The sequence below is a fragment of the Choloepus didactylus genome, chromosome 8 (assembly GCF_015220235.1).
Source record: "Choloepus didactylus isolate mChoDid1 chromosome 8, mChoDid1.pri, whole genome shotgun sequence".
Lineage (NCBI taxonomy): Eukaryota > Metazoa > Chordata > Mammalia > Pilosa > Megalonychidae > Choloepus > Choloepus didactylus.
Window position 1 is genome coordinate 89,519,698 of NC_051314.1, and position 24,317 is coordinate 89,544,014.

At 37.8% G+C, this 24,317-nt stretch overlaps 1 protein-coding gene across 3 annotated transcripts in view; it reads right to left on the reverse strand.

Moving 5' to 3' along the window:
• The window catches only part of PCED1B (PC-esterase domain containing 1B), a 266,494-nt gene that overhangs the window by 176,302 nt on the left and 65,875 nt on the right, over positions 1–24,317 (reverse strand). Inside the window, exons 3-4 of one of the 3 annotated variants that reach the window (XM_037845901.1) lie at positions 10,460–10,530; positions 2,253–2,288 (exon numbers count right to left, since the gene is read on the reverse strand). The exons of the other annotated variants lie outside the window; for them this stretch is intronic. The gene's annotated coding sequence lies outside the window, so the exon portion shown is untranslated. The remainder of the gene's footprint in view (positions 1–2,252; positions 2,289–10,459; positions 10,531–24,317) is intronic. 3 annotated transcript variants of the gene reach the window in all.

Below are 24,317 nucleotides of genomic sequence, written 5' to 3' on the forward strand. Positions count from 1 at the left end.
CAGGTCTGTCCCCACAAGATTAGATTAAAAGAACAGTCTTTTATGGCACACACGTGTACTCAATTTTATTAATATCGATGGACATAACAAATACATTAGCAATTTACAAATATCTCCTCATGCCAGAGCTTTCTGTGAATTTATATTTAAGACAACAACAACATGAAAGATACTACCCAAGCACTTGCTGCCTCCTTTTGAAGTCAAAGATAACAAGGAGGTAGTGGGGAGCAAAGCAGTGTCCATCTGCATTGATGAAGGTAAATAATAGCAAACAGCTGGCTAAGGAGCTTAAAATCCCATTAGTAGTTCGAATTTGTCATATCTCTAGATTGTTGCATCTTGTAGCCAGCCACCAAGAATAAAGACACAATTTTTGGTTCCTTCAGCTTAAGAATTATTTGAGTTGTTGACTAATTGTTCCTTTATGTTGTCTTCCAGACAGATAAAAGGAGGAGGAAGAGGAAGAAGAAAAACTTTTCCTTCTCACTGTTTTCACTAGGCTGCCAAATTTACATTGGTCTTTCACTAAGCTGAGTCTTCACAAGAACAGAGATTACCTATCCACATGAGGGCTCTTGGTATTTTAAACGGAGAACACTGACTCAACCCTGACGACAACTGAAAAGAGAGCTTTCTTTTATACCCTCTAATTCCCTTTCAGAGCCACCTTCCCTCTCAGGACAATTTCTGCCCTCCACAGACTGTCTGCAGGTCCCTGCTTCTGAGGCAGGTACCCAAGTCCACCTTCTCTAGGCAGGACTCCAGGCTCAGACCTTATGCTAGGCCTGGCATTGTGTGTAAGGCACCTCAGGGCCTGGCAGCCGAAAGCTTTTCAATTTGTCTTTTGTTTGTTCTGCTTTTCGTTTATTTCCTTCCTCTTCCATCTCTTCTCACCCTTCCTTCCCTTTTTCTTTCTAATTCATTGAAATGTTTTATTGATAAAGCTCAATCAGTTCTTGGTCAATGCAAGTATGAAATAAAATTGCTTAAAAATAAATAAAGAATAAATGGTTGAAAGGAAATGAAATAAGCTTCAGTGACAGAGAGATTCCAAAAGGAGCCGAGAGGTCACTCTGGTGGGCACTCTTATGCACACTTTAGACAACCCTTTTTAGGTTCTAAAGAATTGGGGTAGCTGGTGGTGGATACCTGAAACTATCAAACTACAACCCAGAACCCATGAATCTCGAAGACAGTTGTATAAAAATGTAGCTTATGAGGGGTGACAATGGGATTGGGAAAGCCATAAGGACCAAACACCACTTTGTCTAGTTTATGGATGGATGTGTAGAAAAGTAGGGGAAGGAAACAAACAGACAAAGGTACCCAGTGTTCTTTTTTACTTCAATTGCTCTTTTTCACTCTAATTATTATTCTTGTTATTTTTGTGTGTGTGCTAATGAAGGTGTCAGGGATTGATTTAGGTGATGAATGTACAACTATGTAATGGTACTGTAAACAATCGAAAGTACAATTTGTTTTGTATGACTGCGTGGTATGTGAATATATCTCAATAAAATGATGATTAAAAAAAAAAAAAAAAAAAGAATAAATGGTTGACAGAGATTCAATAAGCAAGTAAAGTCACATCAAAAAATGGTGCTGGAATGACTGGATACCCTTATGCAGAAAAATGAACCTCAACCCATACCTTGAGCCATATATAAAAATTACATTAAAATTGATCACAGACCTAAATGTTCAGTTGTAAAACTATACAAGTTCTGGAAAAATCTTTGTGACCTTGGGTTACAAAGATTTCTTAGTTATGACACAAAAACACAAATTAAAAGAAACGATAAAATGGGCTTTATCACACATGAATCTTCTTTTCTTTGAAAGACACTGTTAAGAAAATGAAAAGACAAGCTACAGACTGAGAGAAGATATTTGCAGAAGAACATATATCTGACAAAGGGCTGTAGCCTGAGTATATAGAGAACCCTTAACATTCAGCAATAAGAAAACAAACAACACAATAAATAAATGGGAAGATTTCACCAGGGTAGATAGATGGATGACAATAAGAAAAGATGCTTTATATCATTAGTCATTAGGAAAATGCAAATAAAGACATGATGAGATAACACCTATTAGAATGGCTAAAATAAAATGAAACTGGCAATGCCAAGTGCTAGGGAGGTTGCAAAGCAACTGGAATGCTCATACACAGTTGGTGGAAATGAAAAATGGTACAGCACTTTGGAAAAGAGTTTGGTGGTTTCTTATAAAATTAAACATACACTTACCATATAATTCAGCAATCCTCCTTCCAGGCACTTACCCTAAGGAAATGAAAATCTATGTTCACACAAAAACTTGTATCCTAATTTTATAGTAGCTCTATTCAAAATTGCCCAAAACTGGAAATAACCCAGATGTCCTTAGAGGTAAATGGATAAACAAACTGTGATACATCCAAACAATGGAATACTACTCAGCAGTACAAAGGAAAGAATACACCAATACAGGCGATGACTTAGATGAATCTCCAATGCATTGTTCTAAGAGAAAGAAGCCAGATTCAAAAAATCATAAGAAATCATAAAAAAATTATTATTTTATTTGTATGACATTCTGTAAAAGGCAAATCTATAGTGACAGAGAATAGGATAGTTGTTGCCAAGGGCTGGGGGTTGGAGGAAAGAAGGACTGATATAAAGTGGCACTGGAGAACTCTTTGGGGTGAAAAAACATATCTTGATTGAGGTGGTAGTTATACAGGTGAAAAATTCGTCAAGCTGTACCTTGAGATTTGTGCATTTTACTGAAGGTAAATTATTTCTAAATTAAAGCAATTTAAAAGGCAAAATGAAGTAGAATTTTCAGTTAAATTAAAACTAAGGGAATTTGTTGCCAGAAGACCTGCACTAAGAAATGCTACCAGATGGGAACTTGGATCTTCAGGAAAGAAACAAGGGTGCTAGAAATGGAAAATATGAGGGAAATAAGATATAAATGCATGCGTTTCTTCATTCTTCCCTTTAGTTATCTTCAGGAGGGGGCAGGTAGAATACATGACACCTGTGTTGTGGAGGGGGCTGGTGCTAGGGGAGTGATTTTAAGAAATAAGAGAAAAGTTACAAAATCTCCTAGGGACTATAGCTCCTGAATATATAGTTCTAGCTTGATTCCATGGAACAGTACAGAGTCAAACTAGGTCTTCATGATACCAAACAACCTGACGCGTAAAACAAATTTGTGCCAATTATTCCCAAACATTTTGTGTTGGACATTTGGTGTCCATGACTTGCTGCTTTCAGACGTTTTTTTTTTTTTTTTTTTTTTTTAAGTTTGTTAGGTAATCACAGCCTTAGCCTCTAATTCTAGTCCCTTAAGAATTCCTCTACAAGAGGGAGGATGAGTCAAATGAGGCCCATTAAGGGTAGGAAATGCCAAAGTAATAGGGAGAGATTGACTTGAGGTCAGTTTAATTCCAAATTCTGTTTAACTTCTGACACTGGTTTTAATCCTCATTGTATTTTCTCATACATAAGATGGAGGTAAGAATATCATAGGGTTGTTATGAGGGTTTAATGAGATAATCTCTTTAAAATACCTAACATATAAGAACTCAATAAATGGGAATGTATCCACAAAAAATAATAATAAAAAAATATAAAAATGATCTCCAAGTTAAGACATCTTAACCAGCCAAGACTTAGGGTGAGGAGAAGGAGGGTGTGGGAGTCCACTCTTCTCATGGACCAGGTCACTTCATTGTTCTATGACCAAAGACACCATCTCAGTCACAATAGCCTTCCAATTACCCATGCCTTCATGCGGTCACTGACTTCTCAAAGGAGCAACAGAGCCATTCATTATCTTTGTAGCCCATAGAACTGCATATAGGAAAAAGGAGTGAATTTCAGACAACATCGAGGCTGTCCCAGAGGGCTATGAATTGGCAATGATTCCCTCTAAGGCTTACTTTACTCCAGCCACATTTTTGGACCAAAACCTTCTTTAAAGCAAAGAACTGTCTGATAATGTTTTGAATTAAATTTGTTTTAAGGGGTTTAATTGAATTCCACTAACATTTATTGAGCTTGTCTTGTTTGCTGAACATCATGCTAGACACTTTCACATATATATTGTTTCAATAAAAATACTCTTTAATGAACCTGCTGCATTTCCAGCAGATGGTTTCCTCAGTGTTTCAAAACATATGAAAAACCTGAGAGGTATTTGTGAGGCCCTTATAATCATTTTTTTCTAAGCTCTGTAATCTTTCCTTTAGATTAATATTTAAACAACTGATGAAAATAATGTCTCTTATTTGGGCACTACATTGCTCATCTCATACCACAAAAATTAATCACATTCATCCTTATATTAGTGACAGTGAATCTCCTTTAGCAGGTGGTTCAAATTCCATTATAAACATCACGGCCAGTCAGTTGTTTCCTGTCCCCTCCACCTCCATGTTCAAGGTGGGGGGCAGGCAGTGGGAATTACAGGTTCACGTGCAAAGCTAAGAAATAATAAATAATTCTGAGTTTCCCTAAGTGTATTTAAAGTTATATATTAGCTTGGGGAGAGGGGTGAATCTATTTACAGCTTTTCAGTATGGACACCTGGTGGTTGGTTTCTTCTTTCTGTGACTTGTCATTGTTTGAACCACCCTGTTTAATGCCTGATGGGTCATTCTGGGCCACTTGCCCTGTCTCTATATATCTGACCCTGAGTGAAAAATGCAAAGGGAGTCTTTAGTGTCCTCTTACTTCATTCTATTAGTCCCTTTTTCTCTCTTTATTGTCCTGTCTTCCCCACGGCCTCTTTCAACAATTTGCCTCCACCAAAACTACCCACACAAATATACATATACACTTTGATACCTTCCCAGCCCTGTCTGTTTCAAACTTAGTTCTTCCTGCCACCTCCTCAACCCCTTTCCTTCACCAACGTTTCTATTTTCTCCTGGTAGTGGATCTTAGCTAGGTCCCAGGAGACAAGGCCTCCCCAGCTCACCACCACCAGGAAAGGATGGAGAGAGGTTCACTATGTGCCTTTTCTTTCACAGACATAATCTCCTAACAAGAGCTCTGGAAAAAGGTATTACTACCTCCAATTTACAGACCCAGGATCAGAGAATTTAAGCTGTGTGCCCAAGTTCACAATGCCAGGAAATGCAGAGCTGAGATTCATACCCGGGTCTTTCTGACCACAAGGTTCATGAGATTCTGCTATGTCATCCTGTTTTCTACCACTTACAGAATCAAACTCAACAATTCACCAGTCTATTTTTTGATTTACTTGATCAGGATCCAATTTTATGCACCCAGTTTTATGTTCCATGACTCCCAAAAGCTCTGTTCAAGCTAATAATCATCATGCAGCTTTCCTGATTTTATGGGAAGGTAAGCTTAAAGTAAGTGGCATCTACCTGCCTGGAATAGCCTTCCTTTCCCTGTCCCAAGTCTACCCATTCTTTAAACTTGCCATGTTCATCTTCCACAGAGCCTTCCTGTCTTCTCCAGCTCCAATTTTTCTCCTTCTAAACATGCAAGGAGCTTGGAAGATTGTGTTCCTCATCCCTCCTCTTCCACTCCAATATAAGTGCCTCTCCTCCTGAGCTGAGCTGTTCCTGCAGCTCGCTGGATTTGAAGGTTGAGTCTTGGTCTGAATCAAAGCCTGGAGACCAACCACAACGTCTAAGATTGGCTCTGAGGAGTTCTGTAGACCTCAGAAGGGAGACAGATGACATCAGCCCATGCAGGCCTTCCTGAGAAGGCTGCTGGTCTTCCCGGTCATTCAGGGGAGCTGAACAAGTGGACCAAGTTCTCTCTGTCCTTGCAGCCACTGGCCTTTGCAGCCAAGGCGATGACCCGGATGGAGAAATGCCTCCTTCTGGTGCCCTGAAAGCACCAAAACTTGCCAGCTTGACCCTCACTCACCGTCAGGAGCAGAGCCAGCCATATCTTTTACCACCGACTGGATTGGCTGGACCTGAGCTCCATCTGGAGCAGTGGTTCTAAAAGTGTGATCACTGAACCAGCAGCAGCAGCATCACCTGTGCATTTGTTAGAAATGCAAATCTCAGGCCCTATCCCAGACCCAGTGATTCAGAAACTCTGGGAGTGCAGCCCAGCGCCGTGTGTTTTAACAAGCCCTTCAGGTGATGATGATGCATGCTTAAAGGACAGTGCATGGACCAGCAGCACTGGCATCACCTGCGCGCTTGTGCAACCGTCTCATGCCACACTCCAGATTTTCTGAGTCATAATCTATATTTTAAAAAGACTGCTAGGTGATTCATATGTACACTAAAATTTGAGAAGTGCTAATCTAAAGAACAAATGGCCTAAAGCTATTAAGAAGCTGGAGGGAGGATAAAATAAATTAACTTTCAGATGTCAGCTCCTGGGAAGACAAAACTACTGGGGGAGAGAGAGGCAACCAACTTGAGCTGGAAAAAAAAAAGTAGACTTAAAAGTATCACTTATAGTACTAAACATAAAACAACAAAACTGAACAACAACCAATAAAAGCCCACAATTAACAATTAAGCAATTGAGTGAGTGAATTGAGGAAGAGGATGAACAGTATTGGAACCCAAATTAGCAGGCTGGAATATCCATTAGAAGTATCTCAAAATACAGAGCAAAAATTCAAAGAGGTAGAATCATGACAGAAAAGGGACTTGGGGGACAGATCCAGACCTATATACAAATATTAGAAGAAAATAAAGGCACAGATTGAGCAGAGGCAAAATTAGATATATATTAGATTTCTCTGAGTCAGTACAGGCTCATATCCTGGAAAAATTTCTTAACTCTAAAGATTAAAAAAAATCTCATAAGCTTAGGGACAGAAGGAACAAATATCATAAAAGAAAAAGCATCAGACTGATACAGGACTTCTCATCTACAACTCTAGAACCTAAATAAGAAGGATTAATAATATCAGAGAGAAATGAATCACAACCCAGGAATTCAATATCCTGGCAAGATATTTGCTTGTCAAGAGAAAAAAACAAACAAACATATTTGTAGTTATACAAGTATTCAAAATAATAACATCTTCCTATTCCATATTAGGGGAATCAGATCATAGAAGAAGGTGAAGAGAAAACTCACAATAAATATAGGTAAATGCAAATAGAAGTTGATAAGAATGAGATTGTATAATATAATAGCTAAATAAACAGTCTTTTTGAGAAGGGTTCTGCAGGAAGGGTAATCTAACAATAGCCTGGAAAACAACTTAATAAGCCTTTTCAGCAAAACTGATTTGGGAGTAGAGTAGCTTCTACTCTGCAGAACATAAATATTTTAAATGTAATATGATAGGAATGGAGGGAAAGTAAAAATATTCAAAGGCCTCATTTTATTGGTGGGAAAAAAAATTTGGTTTGATTGGAAACTTGGAAGAGTTGAGTAGCACTTCCAATTAACTAGAAGAAAATTGGGAACTATAACTTGAACAAACCAGCCAAAAATTAAAAAAAGGAAAATGAGGAAATACAAAGTAAGGCTGAGAGAAAATATTAAGATGGAATGAATAAAATTGTTGTTATACCTAATATGAGTGGGTTAAATTTTTCTATTAAAAAACAGAGACTGGCAGATGAGGTGAAATAATAAAATCCAGCAATATACTCCTTTGTTTTGTTTTGTTTTTTGATGCATAGTGATTTTTAATAGCTAACATAGTGCTATTTGATGCTTAATGTAGTGGTTTTAATGCTTAGTGATTTTTAATAGCTAGAAAATAAAAGGATGGACAAAGAGCTAGATAAAACAGAACTTAGATTTAAAAGCACTAACCAAGGTAAAGATAAGGATTATATAATGATAAAAAAGTACAATTTATCTAAAAAACATACCAATCATAAACATGTATGTTTTAAATAATATAGCAGCTAACTATGTAAGTATTTGATAGATAAGGAGAACTTGCTTAAAAATACAATTTAAAATGGAGATTTTAATACACTTCTTCCAGAAATCTAGATCCAGGAGACTGGGGGGAGGGGCGGGGAGAATAATGGCAAATGGAAATTAAATAGCAAAATTATTAAACTAGAAATACATAAATCTTTTGAATATGTTATAAAAGGAAATACATATCCTCTGAGCAGAAAATATTCATATTTTTGTGTGTCTCTGGAACATTTATGAGCTTGGTTGCCAAAAAATCCTTAATTTTTTCAAAAATGAGATTTTTATAGGCTATATCCTCTGATAAAATTTAGAAATACATTAAAAAAAGGATTGTCAAATAAATCCTGAATATTTAAGATTTAAGAAATAAAACACTTTTAATAACTCTGGATCAAAGAGAAAAAAAATAGAAATTAGAAACTATTTTGAAAGCAGATACAATTCATGTCAAACCAATGAGACATGAAAATTTCTGAGAGGAATATTTATAGCTTTAAATGTCTTCATCATTAAAGAATAAAGACTAAAAAGTAAGGATAGTCATACTCATCTTTAAAAAATTGGAAAAAGAAAATCAAACTAAAGCAAATGAAAGTAGAAAAATTAAAGTAGTAAATAGTGAACTAGAAAGCAAATAAATAAATAAAATAATAAAAAAAGAGAAATAAATCTAATAAAGCAGATCAACAGATGCCTGATTAAGGAAAACACAGAAAGGAAAGGAATGAGAAAGAAACAATTACAGATAAGAAATTTAAAATATTATAGCATATTATTAGATTCAGGAGCGACACTTTAAAAATCTAGAGCAAATGGACAGAATACCAAAATTGATCCAAGGAGAAATACAAAACTTAAATTGACCAAATGCCATAGAAAAAACTGGAAAGGGCTTAAAAGGCCTACGATTTAAAAAAAATCATCAGGCTCAGACGGATTCAGAACCAAATTCTAGCTAATTTTTAAAAACTAACAACTAAACAGGGTGATTCAAATGTAATTTATAGCTTTCCAGAATACAGAAAAAGAAGTTTCCTTTAGTGTTCTCTTCAACCCTTTTCCTCTTTTTGTTGCTTGTCTCCCCCACTGTTACCACTTGTCACTCAAAGCTCCCACCCACACTACCCCCAAAACACATACTCATTTAGGGGCCCTCACTGACTTGCTCATTTCAAAATTATCTTCCCTCATCAAAATTTCTTTTTATTCTGGACCCATCATCCCCGCTCAGATAACATTCTGAAGGAGCTTCCCTCGGAGAGAGTCTCCCTGAGGAGCGATCTAGAGCCAGAAAGCCCATCTCCCTCCCTGGAGAACACTGACTCCCCCTTGTGGGTTCTGCTATTGATGGTGGCGTGGGAAGCCTTACAGACGCCATGGGGAGTCCCGTCTCAATTAAGATGTTTTTGGCTTCAGGTAACAGAATACCAACTCAAAATGTCATAAACAATGACGGAATTCATGGTCTTACATAACTTTAAGTAGGGGCAGACTGGAGGGTTGATTGATTCGGGAGCTCAGCAGTGTCACCTGGAGTCGAGCTTCCTTCCATTTCTCCACTCGGCTATTTATGCCACGGGCTTCATCCTGGAGTTAAGTTCCCCTCGTTGTCACAACGTGGCTACTAGCACCGGCCGGGTATGCATGCATCCTTGTCCACGTGCAGGATAAGAGGGCAGCTGGCTTCTTCTCTCAGACAATTCCAACAAACCATACCTCACATCTCATTCGCCCATTACAGGTAAAGAGCATGGCTGCCTTTGACTAATCATCCTGAGAGGGGCTGCTGGCCAACTACAATGTCCACTTCTGCTCCCAACTTCCTCTCTTTCAGATTGAGAGTGGGGAAATCCAGCACTAATGTTCCTGGAATCCTCAACAGAAATACAAGTCAAAACCAATAGAAAAAAGGACCTCTTTATTAAGAGAGATGTTTTTATTTTTGACTACAACTCATCTTGATTAGTTCCGTGTTTACAAAAAGACTTTCCTCTTTGATTAGTTAATTTTAAAGCAGGGATTAGATGAGCCGAGCATTATTTCTAATTCTCCTACTGGAATGGATCATAAATCAGCCACTGTCATGACTTGCCCAGCTGCCATTCAGATATACTTAAGTCATAGACTATCGCTATTGACGTATTTCTGATGTGAGTGCCAAGTTTCTTTGCATCCATATTTTAATTGGTTTGGTTCAAGTTTTTGACTGGATGTAATCTAAGAGAAATCATGCAACAATAATGAGCTTCATATTTGCAGCTGTTGCCATATAATTACTCTTTGTTACTAAATTAGAATTTCTTTTACTAATATATAGTCAAATCAATACTACACATTGAACTTTTAAATTTAATTCACACATTATGCCTCTAGCCTCTGAAGACATTCCTAAGTAACAGCATTATATGTACATAACAGACCTAAGCCTTCTGGAACACCTTTTTTAAATGGAGGAGCAAGGTTTTGGGGGTGCATAACTCAAATAGCTTTTGCCCATCAGCTTTAAGTGGCGATAGCAGAACCAAGGAGTCATAAAAGCCTATAAGTAAATATAAGAGGGAACTCTTTACCTCATGAATTCCTTCACTGTAGAAAAATTATTGAAGCAACAAGCAATAAATGATATATGTTCTCCACAGACCTGTTAAAAGAATATATGCCAAATTAGTTCTCAGAATGCTTTCCTGAGGCACACAACTCTTTGGGAAAGTATATGTGAAAATGTGAAAACCTTCATAAAGCCGACAAAAATGAAAAGCGATTCTAGTAATATTGTCTATCATTCATTCATTATTGGCTGTAGAGTAGTTTTATCTTTGGAATCACAAGAAGTATTGTATGGGATAATATGCTATGGGGAAATGTAATAAATGTTTCACTAAATTAGATATTCCCCTCGTGAGCTTTTTTTTTTTTTTATTGTATGCTGAAGGTCCAACAGGAAGAAAAAAGTCATCCTATTTAACAATCACATTTGGGCTTAGAAGATGATAGCAGATATGGATGGACTTTGAACAAAACAATCGCAGTTGGAAAATTTGCAACCCATATCCACACATTTAGTGCCTGGGACATCAGTAAATGCATGTAAATGGAGTTTTCAAAATGTGTATTTTGGCTCCGTGTAAATAAAACATCTAAGCTATTAAGTAACATATTTTACATCTCAGCTGGTTGGGTTAACCTGTGTATAAGCATCTTTCTCAAAGAGACCACAAAAGGAAAGAAGCTCTGATTGTTCCAGTACAAAGAAGCTATATTATTAACATAGCCCTTTCTCATTGTTACACAGAAGCATTTAATTGGATACCCCCAGCACCAAATCTCTAAGAAACATAACAGACCAAAGAAAGAAGTTTGAATGGCTTGTGAACAGCCAATTGTAGTCAGTGCCAGCAGGTTTACACCCCTTATCAGAGAAAACCCCCCTCAAGCCTCAAATCAAAGCATATTTAATCTCATTTGGCACAGGATTTAAATAATTTTGTTTATCTGGTTTCCATGCCAACAGGTTGGAAGGAATCCATAAAAGACTAATTTCCTGGGGTAGAATTTTAAAGCAATCACATGTCAAGAAATACTAGCTCCCACTTTGGAACATTAAGGCTATTTACTTTTATCCTCAGACCTATCAAGGCACTTTTCTCTCTCTAGTTGTCTCCTCTATATAATGGTTCACATCTCTGCCCCCCTTTTCAGGGTATTTCTCTTTCCTTCCAAATCTTTCCAAAAACCTTGCATACTGCAGGTATAAAATAAATGCTTGTTAAATGCAATGAATCAGAAACAGACGATTAGAAGAGGTAAAGTCTTGTTAGAACCAGCAAAAAGTAACATGGCTGGTTGACAGTGTGGGAAGAAACTAAAACCAATGGACAGATTCATAAGAAAGCCCAGTCAGTCACATGGAGCCATTCAGTGTCGGGACAAAGAGCTCCACACACCTCATTAGCCCCTGAGAACAGCAAGTTGGTACGGAAGGATGATACAGTACGTGACGCCCAGAATGGACACTGAGTCATCAGATAGGTTAAAATGATGAGTTTAAATCATTGGTTTACAGAGGGAGGGGAAAATGAGATACCATTTTTCACTGACAAAATTGGCAAAGATGTTTTCTTAAGGTAAAATGCTGATAAGGGCACACTATAAATTATTATATATTGTTGGAAAGTATATGAGCAGTTCAAGAGAAAAGGTTTAGGAGCACAATGCAAAATGCTTACAAAGATGTATGATGCAATGTGCATGGCAGCATCAACACACACACGATAGAAAACTGGAAATAGCTTAATTGTCCTATCAGAGTTAAATATTTTTTAAATTAAATTAGCATATTTCAATATAATATAAAGGTAAATATGAGCATAAAAAGGGGGGATTGAAAGGATATACACCAATATATTAAACATGGGTGCTGTATCACCATTTTTAATTTTTTTATTCATAATTCTTTGATTTTCAAATTTTCATCAATGGATGTGAAAAATCAGAAAAAAAAAAGAAGGAATTTTCTGTGTGTGTGTTCAGGGGGCAAGCTTTAGTTACATGGAAAATTCATTTAGGTAGAGAAACCCATTCCTTGACCATATTGGATAGATTCTTATGGAATGCCCACTATGTGCCAAACACTTGTTAGGTCCTGAATTTTCAAAGATGGAAGACGTGATCCCTTCTTTCATGGAGCTTAGAAACCGTGAGGAGACAAGTTTTCACTGTAACATTTACTGAACGCTCCCTGGTGCTAGGCATTTTACTAGGATTAATTCATGAATCCCCACAATAATTCTGTGAAGTAGATATTATTATTATTACTTTTCACAAAGAGGGGAGCTGAGGCTTAGAGAGGTTGAGTGACTTGCTGAAGATCACAGCTAGTAAGTAATAAAGGAGAGCTTCAACCCCAAGTAGACCAGGTTGTTCACCTGTTGCAAACAACCATAATCAAAGTGATACATCCTAAGATAGAGGTAACTACAGAGTGTTATAGGGGGACTTACAATGTGGGGCTAACCCATACAGGATAGAGGAAGGCTTCCTGGAGGAGGCGGTATCTACATTGGAGTAGAGTATGGATAGGAGCTGGGGCTAGGATAGGTGCTAAAAGGTGTTCCAGGCAGAAGAAGTCATATGTATCTGTGCTCAGAGGCCCAAGAGACTATGGTACACTCAGGAAACACACTTGGGTCACTATGGCCAGAGCGAGGTTGCAAAGGGGCATAATGACCAAGAAAGCTGGGGAGCAAGGCAGGGGTATCGTTACAGACAGATGTATTTGCCTCATCCAATAACGTTGTGCAAAATGAAAATCTTTCCATTAGTTTTTGCACTGGTGAGTCAAATAAAGGGTTAAGCAGGCTTTAAACATACCAGCCCTGTTTGACTGATTACTGCCATGGTAACCTAGCAGCAGCCAACACTTGTCAAGGCCTCTTCTTTGGATACAGTAATAAATAGGGATAAAGCATTACCCCAAAGCTTTATATTTTTGCCATCAGCTGAAATTCTGTTTTTGGCTATGGTGAGGACATCTTCAAATTGCAGTTTTTTAATAAAATGCATATTTTAAATAAAGCATTAGAAATACTTTAGGCATAGACTTTAAGAATTCTAAACCCTTAACATTTCAGGCACTGAAAAGGCCAAAGACCTAATCAAGGCAGAGAGTTCTGAAAGGGTTTTCTCCCTCCTAAGAAAGAGGAGTTGATGGAAGGTAAACAATGACGCTGCACTTTGCAGTTTCACAAAGCATTAGCCCCATTATGTCTATAATGATTTCTGTGGAGGAGAATAACCACCCCCACACCCCGCTCCCTCTCACTTCTAACTCTAGCTGAAAGCGAGGCACCGAGTCTCACAATGATTATGTGACAGCTGTGTGATAGGTGGGATCTTGTTTCTAAAACAATCCACAAATATTTAGATTTGTGCAGTTCTCAAAACCACTCTCAACTCATGCAGTTTCTTCAAAGAGAGCAACTTCTTGGAGTAACTGAAAGGAGAAAGTGCTGGGGTCGGATCTCAGCGCCCACTCCCTGAGCTGCTTGGTCTTTATACTTTACCTAACGTCCAGGAGCTCCAATCTCCTGCTTTGTAAAATGGCATATATACCCCTTTCTTGCAGTAAAGTTGAAAGGATTGGAGATAATACATGTAAAAACAACAGACACATATTATATTCAGTGATTGGTAGGTATTATTATTTATTCAGGATCACAAACTCAAATAACTCAGAAGATAAAACATTATGAAATGGCTTAGGCAAAAAGTTTGCAATCCCTGATTTATATACCACAGGTCATCAATTCCAAGACATACTGCTTTTCACATTTCAACATCTCTGAAATTGGGCTATGTCTTATAACATATGATGCGTCATACTTTAATTGGCAGGAAATATTTTTTTTTCCTTAGTAGATAATAAAATAAAGGAGTATCTTACAATTGAGGAAATCTTAGATTGGATGAAATAAGGTAGTCCCTTTCAGCATATGGAGCATTTTTCTTTGGTTAAAGGCCAATGGAAAAAGGAGCCAAATCCTATTCCTACCCAATAAACCTCTAACAGAAAAGATAAGATTCGTGGCAAGTACCCATCTCATCTTTCTGAGCTGTTGCAACCTGGCAACACATCTGTTCCTAAGAGAAAACACATCAGAATCATCTGTCTACTCTGCCTTATATAAGATCCATACCATCTGGCACCCCCTTCCCCTGGTTCCTCAACCTTCCTTTTCCCCTAATACACGTGTTCCTGTGAAAACAAATCAAAATTTATTTTGGAAGTCTCAAAGCCATTCCTAAAATGGACCCAGATAGGAATGTAATAAAATAAATTTTCCAGACTTGTAAAATCCTACTGATCAGAGCAGCAAGGCTTATTGTTGGGAGAGAAGGTTGAAAAATGCTCATGCAAACACACACACACACACACACACACAATCACTCCTCTGTCCCATATTATGTAGTTCTGCCATAAAGCTTCCATGGCCCCAAAGTCAGAGTTCTAAGGAAATGTAGGTGGTTGGGAACTTAGAGTTGCTAGAGTCTCCTTCTTGGGAACAGGACGAATGCACATACATTTACTCTAATGGGGGTAGCAGAACCGGATTATAAAGTGGGTTAGCAGGCACTTGCCTGGGGAACCAATCTATAAAGATGCTAAAATAGAATTAGCATGAATCAGAAATATGATACCAGCTAGCTCAGGTTTTTGAAAGCAACTCCACATAGCAGCTGAAACACAAGTGGGTTCTGCTCCCACTGAAGGAGACACTGACTTCTAGGCTTAAAAAATTAAAAAGCAACAAACCAAAAACTCCCTGTAAGGGCTCATTTGTTTTAAATGAGTATTTTTGTGATGTTCATAAGCAAGCCACATAATGCAGTTACAGGATGGACCACGATTCCTAAAATCATATGCCTGAAATTAGCACTTGTGGTTAATATGTTAAAATATCTGCCAGGAACTATGAAGTGCCTGAGATTTCACCCTGTTTGCATGCTAACAACTAAACCTTCACTGTTTCATGGCTGCTGGTAGAAGACACAAGTATTCTAGGTCAAACAGTCTGGACAAAAGGGCAGCTAATGCCTCACTTACAAGATGTACAGAAATGTAAAAGACTCATGGAGAACTGATGTAATATGTTAAACGCAATATTAGGATATAGTATAGTAGTTCCCACTCCACTAGACAAATACAGATTGAAACATTGAAAGAATTATCAGTTCGAAAAAGCACAGATGGTTTGACTAGCTAGACAGTTCATGGGGTCTAGCTCCAGCCTAGAGTAGTACAGGCTTAGTTATCTCATAGGTATGAACTTGAATGAAAAGGCCAATTCATGAAGGAGGAAATAGGACAAGAGACTCACACATTATGTATTTCATAATTCAGAGGAAAGAATAAAACTGAATTCTTAAAAACAGTTGGAAAAATTTTTCTCTAAAAGTCAATTCAAAGGTTCAATGTGCACGTGTGGACAGTTAATTTTTTTTTTTTTTCCTGATAGATCAAGCAATTCGTAGTTCCTTGTCCTCATCCTTAAAAGACTTGAATTGGGAGATAAATTTACTATATTTTTGATGAATGGAGCTTGAATAATATTGAATATATAAACTGAACTAATTGGCACAGTTTGCATAATTTTAAAGTGTATAATTCAGCTAAAAAATTTGAGTGTTTTAATTCTAAATTTTTAAATTCTCAGCATTTTTCTCCCTTTCCTAGAACTAAAACATTTGATTACAGTCTTCTATGTAATAAACATTTCCTTAATAACTTTCACTAGCTGGCAGCCTAATGATATTTTAGAAGATAACACTGATAGAATACAATTAACTAATCTGCAGGATTTATTCAAATTCCTTCATTCACCCCATTAATATCCTCTTTGTGTTCCAAAATTCAATCCAGCATCCCACATTGCATGTAGTTTTCATGCCTCCTAAGTCTCTTCTAATCTGGAACAATTCCTCAATCTTTATTTTCCATGACCTTGATACTTTTGAAGAATCCTTCAATTTGGGTTTGTTTGATGTTTTCTCCTGATTATACAGAGGTTATACATTTTTGGCAAGAAGACAACAGAATTGATATTATGCTCTTTTCAGGACACCAGACTACGACGGACACGATGTCAATATGACTTGTTCTTGGTGATGTTGACTTTGATCATTTGGTTAAGGTAGTGTCTGCCAGGTTTCTCCACTGTAAAGTTATGATTTTTCCCATTGTAATTAGACTATTAAAACATCTGTTTCATACCATAGTTTTTGCTCACAAATTTTAGCATCCATTGACATTGCTAGGCTGCAATAGTTATTTGACTGGTGCTTGCCAGAGTGATTTTCTATTTCCATAATTCTCTCTATATTTATCAATTAGAATTCTACTCTAAGAAAGAATTGAACACTTTTTTTCGGTTACATATTTCTATCAGTATGGACTCATGAATACTTATTTTATTCTATGGGTTATAAGCCATTACTACCATTATTTGTTTTCTTGCTCAATTTGTCCTGGATTTGGCCCTTGGGAGCTCTTAAAATTGGCTCTTTTTTTTTTTTTCCCCCAATATAACATGTCTGTTTTATTTTTAAAAAAACAAAACCCAAACCACCTGACTGTTTCCCCACCAAGGGCCTTGACAAAGTGCTGTGGAAGGGTCCAGCTCCAGCCAAGTCCTCTATTCTTTTGACATGCCTCCGTCATATTTTTTACCACTCCCTAACCCTCTGGTACCACAGGATATTCCAGGCTCATCTTGTATTTTCCCTGGTCCATCCCTGAAATCAGCCTCTTCTCTAAGGAGGCCTAGTTCCTTTTACTAGAGAATATTTACAAACTAAGCTTGGGGTACTGGGTATGCACATTGTTACTGGGTGCCATTGCTTCTAGGCCATCTCAGCACACATACACACATACATAGACATCTCTACTTATCTATCTATATGTCTATCATCCATTTATCTATCATCTAGCCATCTATCTATATCTATCATTCTATCCATCCATCCATCTATTATATATCTTATCTATCATCTATCTAATTTATCTATCTAAAACCGTGATTCACACTGATACCTCTGATTGCAATCCAACACCACAGAGTTTGTCTTACTGTTCCCCCTTTCTTTATTTGTAACTTCTTTCTCCATGATTAAGACACCTGGCTCTCAACCACAGTATTCTTATTGGCACAATCCTATAATGCACATAAAGTAGTTTCAGAATTACTGACCCATACCTCTGTGGGAGAACAAATTAGGTAAGTTCCTTTTACTGCATCCCCTTCATTGTGGTTATATTATTCATTTGTAATTATTATTTTGTTACTACTTATATTTTTAAAAAATTAAGTCTCATCCTATCTGCACAAAATTTCCAAAACTTTCCATCTTAAAGTAAACTTAGAAGCCCTTTCCATATTCTGTAAGGCCCCACATGATCTGGCCTCTTTGTTCCTCTCTGACCTCCTCTCCTTACCGCCCGATGCCTTGCTTACCCAAGTCCTTCTGTTCCTTCTACACATCATGCATGTTTCCAGTTCAGTGCCTCTGCATTTACTCTTCCCTCTGCTTGCTGTGCTCTCCCCGGATATCCACATGGGTGAGCTCCTCAATTCCTTCAGGCTTCTTTCTATTCAAGAGGCACCTTATATATTTATTTACCTCTCTGTCTCTGCTACAAAAATATAAGCTCCATGACAGCTTTGTTCTGATCACTGCCATACTCCTGGACTAGAACAATGCCTGGAACTTAGCAGGAAATTAATATATATTTGTTGTTAAACGTTTGTTGAATTAATCCGATTCATATTTCTTTAAAAACATCTCTTAAAGATGTTTTAGGTGTTAATAATAAGTGTCAACTGATAACAAATGGCCAGCATAAGCCTTGGCAAGCTGTATCACTGAAACAGAGACTTTTTAAATATAATCTTAAAACTGTAAGTAAGCAGGAAATCGTAATGTAAACTTCAAAGCTGGAAACAGGCTATAATGGAAACTCTCATTCTAACAAAGAAGCAATCTGTAAAGTCTGAAGCAGTATGTAAATGTAAAGTCTGCACCCAGATATGAAGAAAGCCTTTTCATCTATCTCCCTGAACACCTGGACACACCTTTCCCAGGTGTCACCTAGAAAACAGGAAATAAATTACTGAAGTTCTCCAAACCTGTTACATGTTAACTAAAATAATTGACTCCCTTTGTCTCTAATGGGTTTAGCCAATTAAAGAATTGCTGGGAGATTGCCCGAGACCTCCCAAATACAGATAAGCCTTTTTGTCTATCACTCTTGTTGTATGTTAATTGAATGATTCTCTCTCTTTGTCTCTGAACCTGGGTATAAAACTCAATTGAAGAAACACTTCCAGGAAACAGATTTGGGAAAGCTTCTCCTGCCTTCTACTGGCGTAATAAACCATCTTTTCCTCTTCAGCCTGGTTCAGTGTGACTTCTATTGGCTGCACCAAGCCACAAAACCAGATTTGGGAAGTACCTCTTCTTCATCACTGCTCCATCCATGTTACAGAAACTGCAAGTACAGTAGGTAATTCAGCCTTATTCATTAGCATGTTTGCCTTCAATAGACTCCTCCACATCTCTTCTAACAGATGCCTGCCCTTATATAAAGGATATATGTTTTTTTCCTAAGTTCCCTATAATGAACATGTATTATTTTTATAATCAGAAAAAAAGCATAAAGGCTATTAAACAAGCTCATATGTTGAAGCCTAAGTCCTCTCCATAGAATTATTGTGATACCCCATCCTCACTCCTCATTCTCAAGAGGAATCTTTCATGTTAACAGGCTCCAGAATAAAGTTCTAAGGCATCCATCTGAAAAAAATTATCCTGAATTATATTTGCACCTACACACAGGCCATTTACTATTGTGTAAGCCAGCCTACATAAAGACAGTTATCCCAAGTCATTTAACAGGGAAAGGCAGAATAAGGAAATAACAGATAGCAGAAAGTGCGAGGCAACTATTGTGCTATTTCTCAGGGTAGCTGACAGAGGGAGAGAGAAGTGAGAAGAAAGGAATTTAACTCTTAACAGGGTGTCAATGTGGCTTCCAAATTTAAACACAATGAGCGGGGAGGGGGAAACAGCTCTGGAGGTGAAACCCTTAAGATGAGTGAAATATATCCTGCATTCTAGGTTAGAGTGTTTGGAAGCTAGATACAAAATACTAAATTATGAAAACAATTGAGTGGTGTCTAAAGTGAGAAATAATAGCTAGAATGCTGTTTCAGCCAGTACAGAACACAGATGTATTTCTATAAATTGAAAAGAGTGGGAATAGCCAAAGGGATTATTAGATTAAGGGCATCTTCCACTGAGTTTCACTGGGGAAGATTCTCAGCAACCCCACTTCCTGACAGAATGTTACCAAACCTGAAGGTATAAGGACTGTGGAAAATCAAATGGCTGGGGCTGGGGGAGAAAAAGAGGACAGAAGGTGCTAATTTTGTAAAATCCCATTAAGACTCATTAAGGATGACAAAAGATCAAAACTGTTGTCCTTTTGGTAACAGAGAGAAATGTCAGAGGTTTAAGATACTTCAGTTACCATCACCAAAATTTGGTCAATAGGGTAGGTGCATCTGAATCAGTGATGAATAAATTTGTGAAACCAAGAGTGTGTTTCCTACCTTGATTAGCAGCTTTCCTTTGTAGAGATACCTGGACAAACGTGGGGCAACAAAGCTATTATGAGAATCAAACATGTCTCTTCAGACCTTTGAAACAGAGGCAACTCAAACGACTCCTGAAAGCCCCCATGAGGACTAGGGGATTTAGAAGGTGTGGAGAATCACCTCTGATGTATATACTATTTTGTCTGTAAGTTTGCTGCAGCAGACAACTTTGGTTGCCTAACCAATGGCAATGCACTTTTCTAACAGAGCCCTGACTTTGCTCTGGTATCCACACTTTTCCAAGAAGTCATGGACTTTAGGAAATGCTGGTCTCATTCCCAGTACTAGGTATTGAATTTTGACTGCATTAAGTCAATGGAGATAATTTCATTCTCTTTGGTGACTGGCTTAGGATGAATCAGTTTTGACCCCTGGTACATGAGGGATGCTGGGAAAGGTTTCTTAGCTCTTTAAAAGAGACATGAGGAAAAGTCCCATTTTTTGTCTTTGTGTCATAGAGTGTGAAGATGTGAAGCCTGGACTTGCTGTAGTCATTTGTAATCATGAGGAAAGCTAACCTACATACTAAGGACCGAAGAGCGAAAGCTATAACTTGCGTTTTTTGATGATGTTGTCTAGGTACTGAATTGAACAATCCTGGGGCTGTACTATGACGGGACTACTGAATACGTGAGATAAATCTGCTTGCTCTTTCAGCCATTTTGCGATGAGTTTCTGTTGCTTGAGTGCTAACTGTTCATTTGCTAACTCTTCTGATGAACTTTTGAATATGCCAGCAATAAAACCCTTACTTCAATGTAGATAATTAAGTTATAGTAACAACACTTTCCCTTTCACTCTGTGGGAGGTCTCCCAGAGTGGAGAGTTTGTGACACTCCCAGATGCTGAAGGGCCCTAAGTAGAGCTATGGTGCTCCCACTATAACTAGATCAAAGGCAGCCTTTCCAGGTGTGGTCACTCACTGCAATAGCTGCAAATGCCCATTGTCTCAGAGAATTGGTATTTGCATCATATTTGGAAATTGGTTTATGCACCAAATTTGGAAACTGGTTCATAGGCTTGGATTTGGGCTGGGTCTGCCTGGGTTAACTCTTGCAGCACCTTAGCCCAGACATTACCTCTCCCACTACATGGAAATGGCATTTCTGTTGAAATCTCTTTTATTTGCTCTAGAGCCACATGTCAACTCAATATTGTATTAGATCAACTGGTCTACTGGAAAGATCACTGGGACTTGGAAAACTTGGATTTACATCAAGGTTCCATGACAAGGTAGTGGTGGGGCCTTGGGAAAGTCATGGATCTTCTCTTGGACTGTTTCCTCTTTTGTCAAATGGTTCAATCTCTGCTCTGCCTACTATATAAGGTTGTTGTGTGTAGCACATCAGATAATGTACGTGAAAACACTTTGAAAATTGTATGGATTTATTATTAGCTGTTATACATATTTTTAAAACCAACACAAGAATGGAATATTAATAGTTAACACTGAGTGCTTACTTTGTGCCAGATACTTTACATATATTGGCTCATTTATTCCTCACTCTATCATCAGCCCCATTTTATATCTTAAACCTAAACTTAGCAAGGAGGAAATTAAGCCATCTACCCAAGGTTCATTGGCTAGCAAACAGCAAAACAAGAACTCAAACCATAGTTTTCTGATTGCCGAGTTGAAGCATTCAACTAGTATACAATACAATTTCATCCTGAGTACCTCTGGCAAACTCAAACTCTTAAGTACAAAACAGCTTAGAGACGTGTAATCTGTTGTCTGAAAGTACCAAGAATGTCTTAAAAATTATCCTTAGATAGAGGCCACTTTAGGACCTACATCACTCTTAAGCTAAGAAAGATTTTTTCTTGTTTTTGCTCATGATATTCAGCATGTAACATATCTTGGTATACCCAGAGACAAACCGGCCAACCATGCTTGCTTCCTTTCTTGCCTCTTTCTATCCATTGTATTTTGGATAGTTTTTATTTTTTTGCCTACAAGTGCTATGATCACAACTATGGGAAAAATCTGTTATGTCTTCTGTCAAATATGTGAAGCATTTTTCACTGTCAACTGAGATAGCTGAAATCTCAGTTGTGAAGCAAATGTTTAGTATTTCAATCTTGGCTGTATTTTCTATTGGGTCTAGACGGAGACAGTATATCATTTCATTTCACTGATTAAATGAGGAGAGATGTTTGGGTACAGATATTAACATGTATAACAGTGTTGAAAGTGACAACATATTTTGCTGTCCCTGAGACTTTGATACATTTATTGGCAGCCCAAGATGCCAGGGGCATAAGAGACTAGATAATGTAGGTCAAGAATCCTTGGGCTTTCAAGCTCATATTTTAGCCCAAACAAACAAATCTTGAAACTCTACTTATTTAAAATGTATTACTGAGTTGCTTTGGCATCTGTGCTTTTTTGCTTTATATAGTTACAAATTGTACAATGTTCAATTTCAGTCATCATGATGATATAGCACAAGCAAATCAATATTATTCTTTCTCAGAAACCATCAATGCATTATTGAAAATATGGATTATTTAATAAGCAAAATTCCTTATTAGTATGCAGCAACATATGGAAGGTTGTGTTTCAATCCCATGAGCTTGTTACAAAGGAAACAATAAAAAATGGAGTATTTCTTTTCTTTTCAAGCTGGGGCATTTAAACCACCAGGCAGGATGAGTCTTGATCAGCTTTTGTTGTAAGAAGAGTAGTAACTTCAGTACCTACACACTGCTAAGCATACACATCACACACACATACACCACACCACACTTACTCTCCTCCCACATCAAATACATATGTATGTACATACCACACACACACTACACACACAGCAAACTGTATACATACCACAGACACCATACCACACACACACTCTCCTCCCACACCAAACACACATACACACAGACCATCTCACAGCACACACATGCTACACACACATATGCACTACACTGTACACCTACCATGCACACCATATCACACACACATTCCCTTCCCTTAACAAACACATACACATGCACATCATACAAACACACAAACACAAACTGACCACTGGCTACCTCTCTGAACTTATTTTTAGTCCCCCCTCCCTTGTCCACTATACTTCAGCTATACCTTCCTCCTTGCCATTACTTGAACACACAAAATACACTCCTCTCTTAAGGCTTTTGCATCTGCAGTTCCCGCTGCCTGGATTCTCTTTCCCTGGATAGGCATGTGAGTTACTCTGCTTTCCTCAGAAAGCCCTTCCCTCACCCCCCTATTCTGGGGCACACAGATTACTCACCCTGTGCAATTATCTGCCCCCCTCCTTCACTCTCCCGACTCGCCTGGGTTACCACCTATACCATTCTGAATTCCAACCATAAGATGTGAATGGTCCTTAGAATCATCTAATTTAGTTTAATACCTTCATTTTGCAGGCAACAAAAAGGAAACTTTAAAATGAGAAGTAACTTGCCTGAGGTTCCACAAATCATTCATTCATCCATTCAGCAGATATTTAGTAAGCACCTACTATGTACCAGAGTGCTTTTCTAGGTTCTGGGAAAGAGAGGGGTATAAAAATGGGAAGGCCTCTGAATTCATAAAATTTTACATTCTAGTCAGGGAGATGGATAATAAACAAACAAAAAAATAAATATAGTATAATGTTACATAGTGATTAATGCTTTAAAAAAAGGCAAGGAGGAAAAAGGAGCTAGGAAGAAGAAAGAGCCAGAAATACAGGAGAAACAGTATCCCAAAAGCACACGGAGGGAAATTCTGTTGGAAATTCTCCATATGTTAAAGCATCTGTTTATTCAGGATGGTAGATGGATGGCAGGCTTGCTTGTGAATACAGAAAGTTTAGCAAGGGGATCATCTGGATTTGAAAAGGAGGCACAATTTCTGAGCATAGGCTCAAGGTAAGGAAAGTATCAAAAGACACTTTGATGTTGTACTGACCTTCACTGTAGCAGTAAATGCAGTTAAGATAATAGTGAAAAATGGAGTGAATCCATTAAAAACATTGTGCACAAGGAACCATCATGGAGTTTGGATACTCTTCATGTCAGTTACTGATAGAGGCCAGAAATGGCTTAAAATCCAGAGCACACAAAATCTTCTGAGAAAACAATCAGCAGTTTAAAAAATGGAGCCAGGATTCTGAGAGGTAGGAAGTCAAAAGTCATCAGACTACTCATCCAAGAATGTCCCAATCTATACTTCTGGAAACATAAAAGCCCACTGGTGCCA